The sequence below is a fragment of the Triticum urartu genome, chromosome 7 (assembly GCF_003073215.2).
Source record: "Triticum urartu cultivar G1812 chromosome 7, Tu2.1, whole genome shotgun sequence".
Lineage (NCBI taxonomy): Eukaryota > Viridiplantae > Streptophyta > Magnoliopsida > Poales > Poaceae > Triticum > Triticum urartu.
Genome location: NC_053028.1, coordinates 213727260 through 213742327, shown reverse-complemented (window position 1 = coordinate 213742327; position 15068 = coordinate 213727260). Strand labels below are relative to the sequence as shown.

At 47.8% G+C, this 15068-nt stretch overlaps 1 pseudogene; it reads right to left on the bottom strand.

Moving 5' to 3' along the window:
* Positions 1-975: 975 nt before the first annotated feature.
* LOC125522842 lies at positions 976-14555 on the bottom strand (annotated as a pseudogene).
* Positions 14556-15068: the final 513 nt, after the last annotated feature.

Here is a 15068-nt window from a genome sequence, read left to right as displayed (position 1 = left end):
CCTAGATAGATCTTGCGTGATCGTAGGAAATTTTTTCAAATACTACGTTCCCCAACACAGGTGTATTGACCAGTTGGAAGATAATTGATGAGTAATATTTTTACACTCGTATACCCTTAGTTTAAACCGATATGTTTCATATTTATAGGAAACAAGAAAAGGAAAAAATAGGAGAGGAGAGTTTTTTTACAAAGTACATGATGGCAACAGGATCGGAGGGCATGCGCTAGCTAGGTTCCTACACAGCGACCTACGCGCCGAATAGGAACGGACGCGGCCATTGACGAAGACTCGGACAAACAGCTCAACGGTCATCCGAGTGCACCGTTGCACTAGGGCCTCCACGTCTGATCAATCGATCGTTTGCTTGGATGCTCGCTGGTACGTTGCAAAGTTCCATTATAGTATACAGTATAGAGCTACAATCTTTTGTCATGTAATACATGAACACCAATAGGCCAACCTAACCTTATCCTAAAATACAATACAACAGTAACCACGCCTATCCCCGTGCTCCTCCTATACTTCTTTCTCAGGCATATAGCCATTCCCCTGAGCCGCCATAGCAACCTGATGCCGTCGTCGTCATCTCGGAGCATCTAGCCGCTATTATCATCAGCAACGCGTCAGAGCTTCCTCGGTCTAATCCACATGCCACCAGGATTGCATCGACAAGGAAAATCTATTCAAATGAAGAGTATATAGGAGTATGCGGAAAGGAAAGAAACGAATCGGCGAAAGTGCATGCGGACAGTATTTCTCAGTCAACTTACTTGTACCAGGACAGACCAAGGCAGGGACTCTTAAAAGTAGCTTCTTTTCTCGATAGATAACTACTCAACACATCACGTACTAGGATGATAATTCTAGTGATAACACACCACTACTAAGGTACTGGAATGATGATAATTCAGCACTATTGGAAAACCGACTGCAGCAAACATGAACTTGCTGTTCGATGGCAAGCCATGAATCTCAACAACCACAAAGACGCCCCACCAGATGAAAGGTAGACTCCTTTTGAATGTTGTAGTCGGCCAGGGTGCGGTGATCCTCCAGCTGCTTGCCAGCAAAGATGAGGCGCTGCTTTCTAGGGGAACACCGTTCTTCTCGTAGATCTTCACCTTGACAATGTCGACAGTATCTGAGCTCCCAACCTTAAGGAAGAGGATCTCCACTTCCGGCATCTTCACGTAGATTAACAAAGGAACAGCTGGACTACAAGGGTGGAGGATGAGGAGAAGAGTGGACCCTTTACAAATGTTGAGGTCAGCCAAGGTGAGCATGCCATCCTCCAGCTGTTTGTTGGCAAAGATAAGGCACTGCTGGACCTTGGGGAATCCCTCAATGTCTTCGATCTTGGCCTTCATGTTGTTAATGGTGTCTAGGCTATGGACCTCGAGAGTGATGGTCCTGCCTTCTAGCGTCTCTGTCACGAATATTTGCATCTTTTCTTGGAGGTCAAGCGTGGAATCATGTTGGATGCCGTAATCCGCCAATGTACGGTTGTCTTCCAGCTGCACCCCGTCCAAGAGGAGGCGGTACCGCTCCTGGATCTTTGCCTTGATGGGAAGGAGGAGGATTCAAAATTTCACGGCGCAGATGAAGAAGATGAAAGGGAGAGGGAGCATATTAGGGCTTACCGAGAGGCGGAATATCAAGTCCGCTGTGCGGCTGGCGCTGCGGCGGCTGTGGCGGAGGAAGGAGAGCGGTCGAAGAGAGAGAGAGAGAGAGAGAGAGAGAGAGAGAGAGAGAGGGTTTTCTTTTTTATAAGGAAAAAAAGAATGGAGAGGAGAGGTGTGCGAGGGAAGGAAGCCAATTGCAGAGACACTGACGACACGTCCCCACGTCCACGAACCCAGCTGACAGGCCGCAGCCCCGCCCCGCCGGCAACAACACAGCGACGTGAGCCAGCCATCCAAGATCCAAGACAGTCCGCACCATTTTGAGCGTGACTTAAACAAACACGACAAATTTCATGTGGATTGGACTATTTTCATTTAAACTGGATCAAAATCATGAAAAGTTTGACATAATTCACTAAACAAAAGCGGATGTGACATTTTTTAACATAGCAAAAGTTTCTCACCGGCCGTCGAGACATCCGTGTTCCATGAACTTGTCTTCCCCACGTCCGGCGAGGAAGGGCAAGACATGGGACACGAACATGCCCACACCCGTCTACTATGTCCATCTCTTCCTCACCGGAGTCGGCCGCCTGGCTGTTGACGTCGCCGGTGGAGGTGAGGTCCACAGTCGACGTGGACGAGTCGGCCTCGTGATCGTTGGGGGCAGCATGAATGACACGGAGCTGCTGACATACGCGGTCATGTTCGTGTCTGTATTCGCCTCTGCCCCCTCCGCGTACATCTCCACCGTGATCGCATCTTAGTCAGTGCGGTCCTCTGTGCTGAGGGTGTGAGGCCACCACGCATGCCGGTCGGCGCGAGCCGTGCGGACTCAAAGAACGGCTCCTGGTTGATAAGTTCAGGTCCTTCGTGAACAAGGCCGCCATGGCCGCCTCGCATGCTTGCTCGCCATAGAATTGCCCCTCTACCAACCGGTGATGCGCGAGGAGGTCGATTTTGTAGCATTCGTCCTCCTGCGACATCTGGAACGCTTACACCGATGGTGTCGGTTGCTCCTCCGCCACCGCCATGATGGCGTTAAAGTGCGCCTGCTCCATGGCGAAGCCAACATACACCGGCGCAGGCGCAGACGATGGTTCTCGTCGGACGCCGCCTCTATCCGTCAAGCACGACAGGCCAGCGGCCGACCAAGTCGACCTTCTGCTCCATCGAGAGGCTCTAAACAACGAGGTAGACCCCGCCGTCGTTCCGTCAGAGGTGCATGAAGGAGGAACGGGACCAGAGGTGCATGAAGGATGTCCATGTTTAAATGCAAGTGCCGGTCGGGCCAAGCGTTGGGAGTATGTTTTAAGGAAAGAAACGAGTCGGCAAAACTGCATTGAGACTGTATTTCTCAATCAACTTACGTATGCCAAGACAGACCAAGGCAGGGATGATAGTTCTACTGATAACACACCACTACTAAGAAGTACCAGGATGATAATTCTACTGATAACAAACCACTACTAAGGTACTAGAATGATGATAATATACCACTAGTGGAAATTCAACTGCAGCAAACATAAACTTGTCCGATGGCAGCCCATGAATCTCAACAACCACAAAGACGTCCCACCAGTTGAATGGTACACTCCATATGAATGTTGTAGTCGGCCAGGGTGCGGTGGTCCTCCAGCTGCTTGCCAGCAAAGATGAGGCGCTGCTGTCTAGGGGGCATGCCGTCCAGCTCGTAGAGCTTCACCTTCACACTGCCAACAGTGTCCGAGCGCCCAACCTCAAGGGAGATAACGTTCCCTCGCAGCATCTTCACGAATATTTTCATCACAACAGTTGGCCTGCACGGGAGGAGGATGAGGAGAAGAGTGGACCCTTTCCCAATGTTGTGGTCAGCCAAAGTGCGCTTCTCATCATCCAGCTGCTTGTTGGCAAAGATGAGGCACTGCTGGACCTTGGGGAAGCCCTCAATATCTTCAATCTTGGCCTTCACATTGTCAATGGTGTCTAGGTTGTCGACCTCTAGAGTGATGGTCCTGCCTTCTAGCGTCTCCGTCACAAAGATTTGCATCTTTTCTTGGAGGTCAGGCGTGGAATCATGCTGGATGCCATAATCCGCCATTGTATGGCTGTCTTCCAGCTGCACCCCATCAAAGACGAGGCGGTAGCGCTCCTGGATCTTTGCCTTGATGGTGTAAAGGGTGTCTGACAAGTGGACCCCCCTGAGACAGATTTTCCTGCCGGCGGGATTCTTGATAAAGATGTGCACTTTGGATGGGCTAGCAAACCAAAAAACACCCATTGTTAGACAATATCTAGGGTGTATCAACAATATTTAGGGTGTATAAACAAAAAAAATGCAAGCAAGAAGAGAAGACAAGGCAATTCATGACCGAGAAATTAGCAGACACTTCCAACGTACTTAGGAAACACGAAAAGGTTCCCTAAACAGACAAATGCCGAAATGCGGTACCTGTTACGAAACTGATAACCCAACGGGAAGAGCTTACATGGGCTAGATGATCTTGAATGCTTTGTTCCATGAGAGCCTCCCATCTCCACAGAACCATTTGACAGCATAACACCATATGCACTGCTGGAAGGCTGGTCAGGGAGGTCACAAGGGCGTCTAAGCAAGGTAAGACCATTATGATCCAGGAGGGCTAGAAGCAAAGAGCCTGGAACCATGACGAACAGGCCAAGCTCCTCCCAAGAGGAACCCCGGTATGAACCCACCAAACCGAACTACCATACGGGGATGTGAGCCGAGACGACGACAGAAAATCACGACGGAAGGTAGAGAAGACGAAATAGAAGGAGTGGGGAAGGAGTGGGAAGGTGGGAAAAGAGGTTTTCACAGTTCACTTACTCGTCCATGTCGGCACCGTCAATCTGCGATGAATGGCTGCCATCGTTATCTTTGTTGTCCCCGCCGCCGCTGCTACTGTAGCTAACTTCGTCCTCTTCCTCGGAATCTGCAAGCTCATCAAACACGCAAGCCACTCAACGACCCGCACAGTAGAATTTGTTGCGCACGCATCGTGCACATTGTGAGCAGGAGTCGGCAAAACGTACCTTCTCTTCCAGAGGTAGAGACACCGGGAGCTGCTTCCTCGACGTGGTCTTCCTGGTTGGGACCAGCGGACGACAAGTGCAGACGCTTCTTCGGGGGCATTCTGGCAGGCTGGCTGTCAAGGATTTGATTTTCATGTTAGTAAAGGGTTTTCCGCAGGCATCTCTGTGACAATCAGTAATTGATATGCCAATTAATTGCTAATGGAAGATTTAATTTTTCATCGTGATGCAGGTGCGGCACGTTGGAAGTAAACATAAATTTCTCAATTAACTTACTAACACTTTCGAACAGAACCAACAGCAAGGAGGCAAATGCCAAATCAGGCAACAAGACTCACCGTTACATAAGCTAGCAAGCTAGATCGAGCACGAGTTGCTACCCTACAAGGCACCAATCTTCATCGGAAATCAGAGAGAAATTGGTCATAGGGTTAAGCCCCACCTTCAAGCTCAACTTTCTGCTTGGTTGACTACTTCGCATCAGTTGGGCCCTTTGACCTTGGTAATTAACTATGTCACTTTATTTCACTTATATAAAATAGAAAAATACCATAGGGGACTCCTCAACTGTTTCTAAAAAGAGTTAACAGCATGCAGAGATGCTTTAGTCCAGCTTTTATTTACACAGAAACGTCAACACTTGCAAGGTAGGTCGTATAAGCAACAAGAAAAATCTAGTCACAAAGGCTGACCAACACATAAAACAATTTTGGACTATCTTCACTGTTTATCTTGTTATTATTATTGTTTTATTTATGCATATATAAACAAAACGAAAATTCAGAAATATGAAGTGTCTAACTTAGTAGATTCTGTGGTGTGAGGACATCGATCTATAGATGAAGAGTTTCTTCCACGAGAAGAAATGATGGACACTTATAATCCTATAAGATCTAACATATAAGATGATAAGTATGAGATTAGCAACAAATTCCTTGAGGATAGTACCTGACACTGATAGTAGGATCTAGAGATGCTAGAATTCACCCAATCCATATGGGAACAATTGCACGGCGTTGGATCCGAGAGGTGGAAATCTAATAGTGGTGCACCAACTACAATACTACCGTGAGGAACACAAGCATCACACCCAAAGCAGCAGGGCTGTTTTTGAGGAAACACGGGCAGGTGGATCGAGGCCGTTGAAAGCGCAGGGGGAGGAGTTAGGTCAGGCGGGTTAGAGCTTACCGAGAGGAGGAAGATGGGCCGGGCGGCGCTGCGGCGGCGGTGGCGGAGGAGGAGAGCGATCGAAGCAGAGAGATAGAGAGAGGAGAGGGTTTTCTCTTCTATATAAAACCCAAAAAAAAAAGGAGAGGAGAGGTGTGTGGAGGAAGGAAGCCAACTGCAGAGACACTGACGACGCCGCCCCACGGTCAACAAACCCAGCTGACAGGCCGCAGCCCCAGCCCCACCCGCCCTAGCCCACATGAAGACTGGACTTTTGACCTCTGAACGCACGTAGACTGCTACGGAGCCAGTCATCCAACACCTTTTTTTTGACGTAAACACATTTTGAACGTGACTTAACAAGCATGACAAATTTCATGCGGATTGGTCGATTTTTATTTAAACTGGACCAAAATCATGGAAAGTTTGACATATTTCATTAAACACAATTGGACGTGACACTTTTTATAACATAGCAAAAGTAGGCATTGTTCATGTGAGGGCGGCAGCGGCGACAAGCACTTCTGCATAAAAGTAGGCATTGTTCATGTGAGGGCGGCAGCGGCGACAAGCACTTTCAAGTAGGTATTTTGATGTAATTCTATTGCTTATCATATATACTAGATTGTCACATATCTAATGCAATTATGAAAGAAGTGGGCGAGTGTGCATACGCTATGCATGTGTTTGATAGGTTGCATCGTTTTTTAGGTCTTTGTATTTGTGACTCGGTTGGGTCAACTGACTAAATAATGGCTAAAATTATGTTATGCATGTAGTTTGGCTGCCTGCATGTAGGCTACCTGCATCAGGGGTCAATTTTCCCTGGCATTTGGTGGCCTGCGTTGGGCTGGTTGATGCTCGATTGTTCACCACATATGTTGTGATCACTCCTTCTCACTAGTGGCGAATTCCACGCTTGACACTAGCATATGCAGTTCGAAACATCATTTCAGTCCTCGCTAGCAAATAAACTGTTGTTCACTCTACTTACAAATAAATTGCAGTCATAGGGGAAAGTTCATCGGCGCCCAACTAGGCAAAAGTTCATTCTCGTCTCTGTTGTTGCTTTCTTCCTATGTTGTTGCTGCTTCTTCTTCTTCAGATCTTGTGTTGCCTCTGTTTGTCCACATTGCCTCAGCCTACTACAACCTTTTGCTCTTCCAAGCTTCACTGTCAAATGCCTCCACACCATGGTCGGAGGTTTCAACATCATCAGAGGTCACATATTCCTTCTCCAGCACAAGCTCATCACAACCCCATTTTAGGATGCAACATGCAAAAACAAGGCTAAGAGCATCTCCAGCCGTTCGCCCCCCAAGGGGCTAGAAAAAAGCACCACTTGGGGGCGAACCGGTGATATTTTCGGTGTGGGGACGATCGGCTTCCCAGCTGCCGCCCCTAGGTCGGCCCCAGACGCTCTTTTTTAAATTAAAAAAAGCATAATTGGGAAAATTTCAGCGAACACGGCATACATCCGGCGATATTTAGGCCGTTCATAGTTTTTTACATATAGAATCATAATAATAAGTCTACTAAAAAGAAGGAAAAAAACGGCCGTGCCTACAGGCCGAAGAACGCGCTGAACACGCCGAAGTCACCACCATCGTCGTCCTACTTCTCCTCCTTCACGCGACCATCACTGCTGGACTCTGCCCGGGGTCCCCATGGCGGACTTGTTTGGCCGGCGACGGCACCTCGTCGTCACTGTCGTCGAGAACGACGACGCCTCCCTCGTCGCGGCCACGGTGCCGAGCAGCGATCTCATTCAGGGCGCAGCGCTGGCGCTCCATCTCCATCTGTGCCCAGTCCTCTCGCGCCCACTTAATGGTGGCTTCGTCTTCATGCTCGCTCTTCACGGGGCCAAGCCCGGCTCCGTCTTCGGCCCGATGAGGCATCGGGCTAGACCCGAGGAACCGCCGCCGCCCTCGTTGATGACGACGCCGCAGTTGCGCCGGCCGAGCGGTGTTTCCACGGGCTCGGCCTTAACGCTAAAGAGCGTCGGCGACCCGGAGGAGTGGGAGGAGGAGCGGGAGGAGGAGGAAGCCCGCCCAACATCCTCCTCGGCAGCCATGGACCGGAACTCCGGCGGGGGACCGGCGTGACCGGGTACGTCAGCGGCGGATCGTTGAAGCCCTCGAGGTACTCGAGGACGGTGTGCAGCGTGCAGCCGGGGGCGCACCAGCACAGGCGGCGGTCGTCGCTGTTGTTGCGCCCCCTCACCGGTGGCGCATTGTTGATGGAGGCCAGTCGCTTCGCCTGCCGGCGTTTGAAGTACGTCGCCCACGCCTCGTGGTTGCCGGTGTTGTACTCCGGGACGGCTCGCTCCTCCTCGGACAGAGACGCCTGCACACGGTCGACCTCGGCCTGGAAGTAGTGGGGGTGCTCGACATCGGGCAGCGGGGGGACGGAGACGCCCCCGGCGCTGAGCCTCCACCGCCCTGGGGCGCGCATGTCGGGAGGCGCCGGGTAGTTCGCTTCGTGGAGGAGATGGGCTTCCCACTCGTGCAGAGAGCGGCGGCCGAATCCATTGCCCGTCGCCCCATCGCCAGGGAACCTTTCGCCCATAGTCTGTGCGTGCACGGGGAGAGGGAAAGAAAGTTCGTCGCGGGCGAATGTGCGTGCACGGGGAGAAAGGGGGGCTGCGGGCGGGGTGCGTCCACCGGCGAGGTAGGGGCGGCTTATATAGTAGTCGGGGCAGCGGCGCCGTGTGTACGCGGGGCGGGATGGGGCGCATCGCCTCACCGCGCCGCCCGTGAGGAATCAATGGAAGGCTGATCGGCGACATCCTTGGCATTGATTCCCCGCGGGAAACCGAGGCGATGAGGACGACGAGGCACGGGGTCGCTGACTCAGCGGGCCCGGCGTTCTTTCACGCCAAAAATGATTGCCCCTGCACCCCGGGGCGCCCCCCAGCGCGCCGGTTTCGGCCTGGGTCCGCCGGCGCCAGTTTCGGCCCTAACCGGTGAAAATTGGGCTCCTGTGTGCGCGGCTGGGCCGTTTTTTCAGCGCCGGCGCTTAAAAATGGCCTTGGGGGGCCTGTTGGGGGCGCGGCTGGAGATGCTCTAACCTAGTGGGAAAAGTGTAGAATGACTTTTGAATCAAGATCTTAAATCTATTCTTTAAAGCTCCAAATGTATTCACACTATAAAGTGTGGAAATGAGGCTATTTGTCGGTCAAGCTGCATACATACAGTATTCTCAGTAAATTGGTAAAAATATAAACAATGACTCTTACATTGTGTTTAGTTAAGCTGCAGATTATGGAAAAGTTGTTGTGAGCTGTGAGAAAGTTGTTGTGAACTTTCAGGTGTGGAAAAGCTATAGCTGTTTGGTCGACAGAACTGTGAAATTGTAGATTTTGTTGTGAATTGTCTGTAATGCCCATGGGCCATGAGTGAATATTTTTATATGCTAATTGACCGTAAAGTAGTACTCTATACTCCCTCTATTCTATAATGTAGTGCATACGAAACTGCCTTGCGTACGATCACATTTTGTATGATTTCCATACAAGAAGACACATGCACATTTCCCGAGGTTTGGGCCCACACCACCAGATGAGTCTGGTCGTACAAAAATCGTATGGATTTCTGTCGCACGTATAGCAACTCTCTAGTGCATATATCTTTTTTGGAAAGTCAAATATTACAAACTTTGACTAAGTTTGTGGATAAAAACATTCGCATCACGAATGCCAAATATATATTGTTAGACTCATCATAAGATGTAGTTTCATATTTTATATATTTGGTATTGTAGATATAGGTAGTTTTCTCTACAAACTTGGTCAAGTTTTGCAAAGTTTGGCTTTCCAAAATATCTATACCGACTACATTATGGAGCGGAGGGAGTATATTGATAGCCAAATCGAACTACCATTTTGCAAAGAAAAACTATGACTACGTAGATGATGCAAAACACATACGCAATTCAACAAATTTACTTTGGTGTTGCATATTACGTATAAATAGATATTGACCCCATAATAATATTACAAAAAGGCATGGACCATAGAGAACACATATAGTTCACTTGATGATGACCTACATCAACACACCTAACCTATGTTGCTATCGCAAGACAAGCATCAGCTATTCTACTATGAATAGTTTTATTGTATATTCGTTCTCCTCCTCTTCAACGGCATCCACTTGTGTTGGTGTCACTCCCCATTGTAGTACTACTAGAGGTACCTACTCAACATCGACATCACATTTATCAAAAAAAAATGTCACTCAACTTGCTATCATGAATGAAGTTGTGCAATGCGATGCAAGCAATGATGATATGCTTCTACGTGCGACGTGAGAAACTTGGAAGGCCAGATGGAATTCTAGTAGATACTATGTACTCCCCTTTAAAGGAGCAAGATATCCCGTCCGGTTTCGATATCCAGAGTCCACAAGATAGTTTTTTCCTAAAAAAATGAAAACCAAGTTAGCGTCCCACATAAGAATATAATGAATAATAACATTTGTTATTATGGTATACCTTTGGGAGGCACAGGAAATGAAGGTAAGTGTGCTAATGTGTTTGTTTGATCAAATAAGCAGCTATACGATTGTACCAACACATGTGTAATGCAGGTCCAAGTCAAATCCATAATATATAACATATATAAATCGGAGTATAATTTACAAGTATCGAAACCAGAAGGAAGCCATACAATCCACACTATACATATGCGGATCAATTAGGTTGTTCATGTGCAAGATAGCTATGTAGACAATATCCAATCTATGGCTCATAATCATTGAATCACAAAAAACAGAAGAAAATAAGTGCATGGACAGAGAAGTGAGACGGAACAGGAAGGATTGATGGGGTATGAGGGTTGTGGTAGGAGGGATGGAGAGAGGAGAGAGGGGATGAGTGGAGTACCTTGGAAGGGGGGCGACGGCAGCTCTATGCATTGCACAGAGGGCGGAAGCTCGAAGCAGTGAACAGAGGGGCAGCGTTGGGATGGCTGGGTATGGAGAGATGGCAGCGGCGAAAGGGCAGCACGCCATGGATGGCTGGCTGGCTGAAGGGGCCGCACCGCCCAGAGAGCCAACCCTAGCTCATGGGGTCTGGGTGCTGCTCTTTGTTTTTCTCACGGGACCGCAAATAGTGAGGGAGCCCTTCATGTTTTTTTTTCTTATGGAGGGTGTTGGCTGTTCTCCTTTCCTGTGATGAGGATAGGAGGAAAAGACGCAAGATTTTGCACTACGAAAAAAGATTCTCAAAAACGATTGTGCAGTTTTACCCCTTTGGTTAGCTTCCAGTTCCTTAATAGTAGTTCCTCTTGATAAATGGATAGGGCCAGTTTTTTGAAGGCTTGAAAAATAAGATACCCCCTCCTCAACTTCTCTCGTAAGCCATCTCTCTCATTCGTTGGGGCATCTAAAATAGTTATGTGATAACTAATTTAGAAGTGTCAACATATTTTGGGGGCGTTTTATCTTTTAAGCTAGGGATGGGCAACTTATTTTTTAGGCCACCAAAAAGTATTGGCATAAAAAGAACTAGCAACACATTAACATGCTAATAAATGATAGTAGGACTGTAGGAGTATGTAGTTTTACTGGAAACACACCACACTTCTACTATGAAGGAACAATACCGGAGCAATAACAATACGTAGTTTTACTGAAACCACACTATACTTCAACTGTGAAGGAACAATACCTGAGCATACATTATGTGCTAACGTACAGTACTACAATGATACTCCATACTACTTTACTGATAAAGTACCACTACTGGAAAGAAGGCTCCAGCAAAATAAAACTGGTTGTTGAATGGCAGGCCATGAAGCTCAGCAACCACAAAGGCGTTTCACCATAACAACGGTAGATTCTGTCTGAATGTTGTAGTCCGCAAGGGTGCGGTCGTCCTGCAGCTGCTTGCCAGCAAAGATGATGCGCTGCTGCATAGGGGGAGTGCCTTCCTGCTCGTAGAACTTCATCTTTACATTCTCGATGGTATACGAGCTCTCAACCTCAAGGGTGAGGGTCTTCCCGTACAGAGTCTTGACAATGATGTGCATCATCCTACTTTCTCCTGGCCTACACGGGCGGAGAACGAGGAGGAGGGTGGACTCCTTCCAGATGTTGTGGTCAGCCAAGCTGCGGTTGTCATCCTCCAGCTGTTTGTTGGCGAAGATGAGGCACTGCTGGCCCTTGGGAAAGCCCTCCATGTCCTGGATCTTGGACTTCACGTTACCGTTGGTGTCTAGGCTGTCAACCTCAAGGGCAATGGTCCTGCCTGCCCGCGTCTCCGTCACGTAGATTTGCATTTGTTCCTGGAGGTCAATCGTAGAGTCATGCTGGATGCCATAATCGGCCAATGTATGGTTGTCTTCTAGGTGCACCCCATCGAAGAAGAGGCGGTACTGCTGCTGGATCTTTGCCTTGACAGTGTACAGGGTGTCTGATGAGTGGACCTTGAGGCAGATTGTGCTGCCAGTGGGGGTCTTCACAAAGATACGCATCCCGGATGAGCTAGGAAACCAAACATCACTAATTGTTAGACAATATGTAGACTGTAGAACAGTACACAAAAAGCGTCAACAATTCCAGGTAGTAGAAAGAGCCCATTATTTAAATAAAAGAACAGTACAGACAAGAAGAGAGATGTACTGCATAAATACTTCGTGTATGCAGAACAAGGTGCCACACTAAGCCTAGCAAGTTAAGTTTTGAGCAATCATTAATAATATACTCAGTCCTATACATTGTAGAGACTAGTTAGGTGCCGTGAGTTACCTAGGGAATAAAATGGAACATATGGTATTATCAATCAAGTGAACTTCTATTTGGTAAACACACCTGTCAAGTGCAGTTTTTCACAGGGTAGCAACAAACGCCGCCGTTTTTCTCTACTTTCCCTATTTGTCTCAGCATATATAGTTATGTAGTCACCAAATTGTATTATACCCTGAGGAAACTAAGTGGTACACTAAAGGAGAATATTGCTGCTGTTTCTTGCTAAATATAAACTTCTCATTTTATATCAATAGCACTATAACTTCTCTGACACATACACGACAGAAAAACTGTCTAAAAAAGAACAACGATCTATGTGCGAGCTTATGAATTTGAGTAGCGAGCAAAGATTCAGTGAAACAGCTCTGAATTTCAGTACCGCGGAAAGATTCACAAAGACAGCTGATGAAAAGTAAATCATATAGTATCATGTGGATAAGAGAAATGAATGCACAAAAGTGAGTTAAGACACCTATAAATAGCTTAAGAGCTATCAGAGGCATGGGTGTGGCATGCTGGGTTGAGGGGAAGGGGTAGAATTGGTACAGACAGCATACAGGCGAATGCCAAATCGGCCAACAAGACTCACTGTTACAGAAGCTAGCTAGCTAGAGCATCCTTCAGAGTTGCCACCCAACAAAAGGTATCGATCATGTTCTAAAAAAAAGGCATCGATCATAACCGGAAAACAGAATATGCAGCCTTACGAACTAAATTAACACCGTGTAGATTCTTAAGCCCAGCCTTCATTTACACAAAAATATCAACGGTTGCAACAGGTAAGGTCATAGAAACAGCAAGAGAGATGTAGTCACAAAGGCTGACCAACACATATAACGATTTTGGACTATCTTTGCTGTTTATCTTGTTATTATTGTTCTATTTAAAAAAAACACAAAGTATCGGGGACATACATAAAACCACACCCAACACATATGAGAACGATTGCATGGTGGTAGATCCGATGGGCGGGAAATCAGTTAGATTTGTTATACAGGAGTACAGTCTATGGAGCTTTCTGTGCAAGCAAAGGAAAAAAAACACTAGAATTCACACAGTCCATTTGCGAACAATTGAATGGATGGGGGGTGGGGAGGCGGCGGTAATGAAAAGATTGGTACGATCATACAGTTGTGCAGCAACCACAATATCAACAGAAGACGACTAATTATTACCAGGAACACAGGCACAGCAACAAAAGCAGATCGGAAACACCATCGGTCGAGCCATCGCAGCAAACCGTATGGGGGAACACCACTGGTCGCCGTTGCAGTAGCAAGGGGAGGTGCAGATGCATCTCGCTAGCCTACACTAGAGCAGCAGGGCTCTCAAGAACACCGACACGGGACTAGGTCAGGCGGGTAATGATGGACAATTATAATACAATAAGATCTAACATATAAGAGATATGAGATTAGCAACAAATTCCATGAGGCCAGGCAACCCTCCAATGTGATCCTTCCTACCTGACACTGACAGTAGATTATAGAGAGGCTAAAATTCACCCAATCCATATGCGAACAATTGCACAGCGGTAGATGAGAGGGGGGCAAATCCGTTACATTCATTATACAGCAGTGCAAACAAAAGGAAATCGGTTAAATTCATCGATCACACAGTGGTGCACCAACTACAGTAGCACCACAAGTTCACAACCAAAGCAGCAGGGCTGTTTTAGAGGGGGGTCGAGGCATCGCAGCAAACACTAGAGCAGGGGATGCATCTCGATAGCATACACTAGAGCAGCAGGGCTCTCAAGAACACCGTCTCTCTCGTCATCGGAGTCGGAGCTAGGTCAGGCGGGTAGGGTTTTGGCGTCGGGGTTGCTCGGGGAAGGAAGATGATTCAAAATTTCACGACGCAGACGAAGAAGATGAAAGGGAGATGAGCGGATTAGAGCTTACCGAGAGGAGAGGAGGAAGATCTCCGCTCGAGTCCGGTACGAACGGCGTGCGGGCGGCGGCGGCGGAGGAGGAAGGAGAGCGAGACAGAGAGGAGACGGTTTTCCTTTTTTTATATATAGGGAAAAAACGACGCGGGCCGTAGTTACCCTGACAGACGTAGCCCCACCCTCGCCCTAGCCCACATGAAGACATGACTTTTGAACGAAGGAACCAGGAAATATCACTTGTCAAACTCATGTGAAATTTTGACAACAACCATGAAAGTGCATGCAAACTTTCGTAAGAAAAAGACATACGTGGTGGTTTAAAAAGGAAAATGCATCTAAACCTTTCTTCTTGCAATCCCTCGTGGATCTCAAACCTCAAATCTCCTGCCCTTGGAATGTCATTGGGGATTTCAACGTCACCCTTAGGCCGTCGGACAAATCCACAACACATTTCAATATGCTGGAGGCAAACCTTTTTGCCTCAACTATCAACATTCTCCGGCTTCAGGATCTGCCTCTCCTCGACAGACGCTTTACTTGGTCAAACCAGCAGGAGGTGCCCATTCTTGTCCGGCTTGATCGTGCTCTGGCAAGCGTGGACTG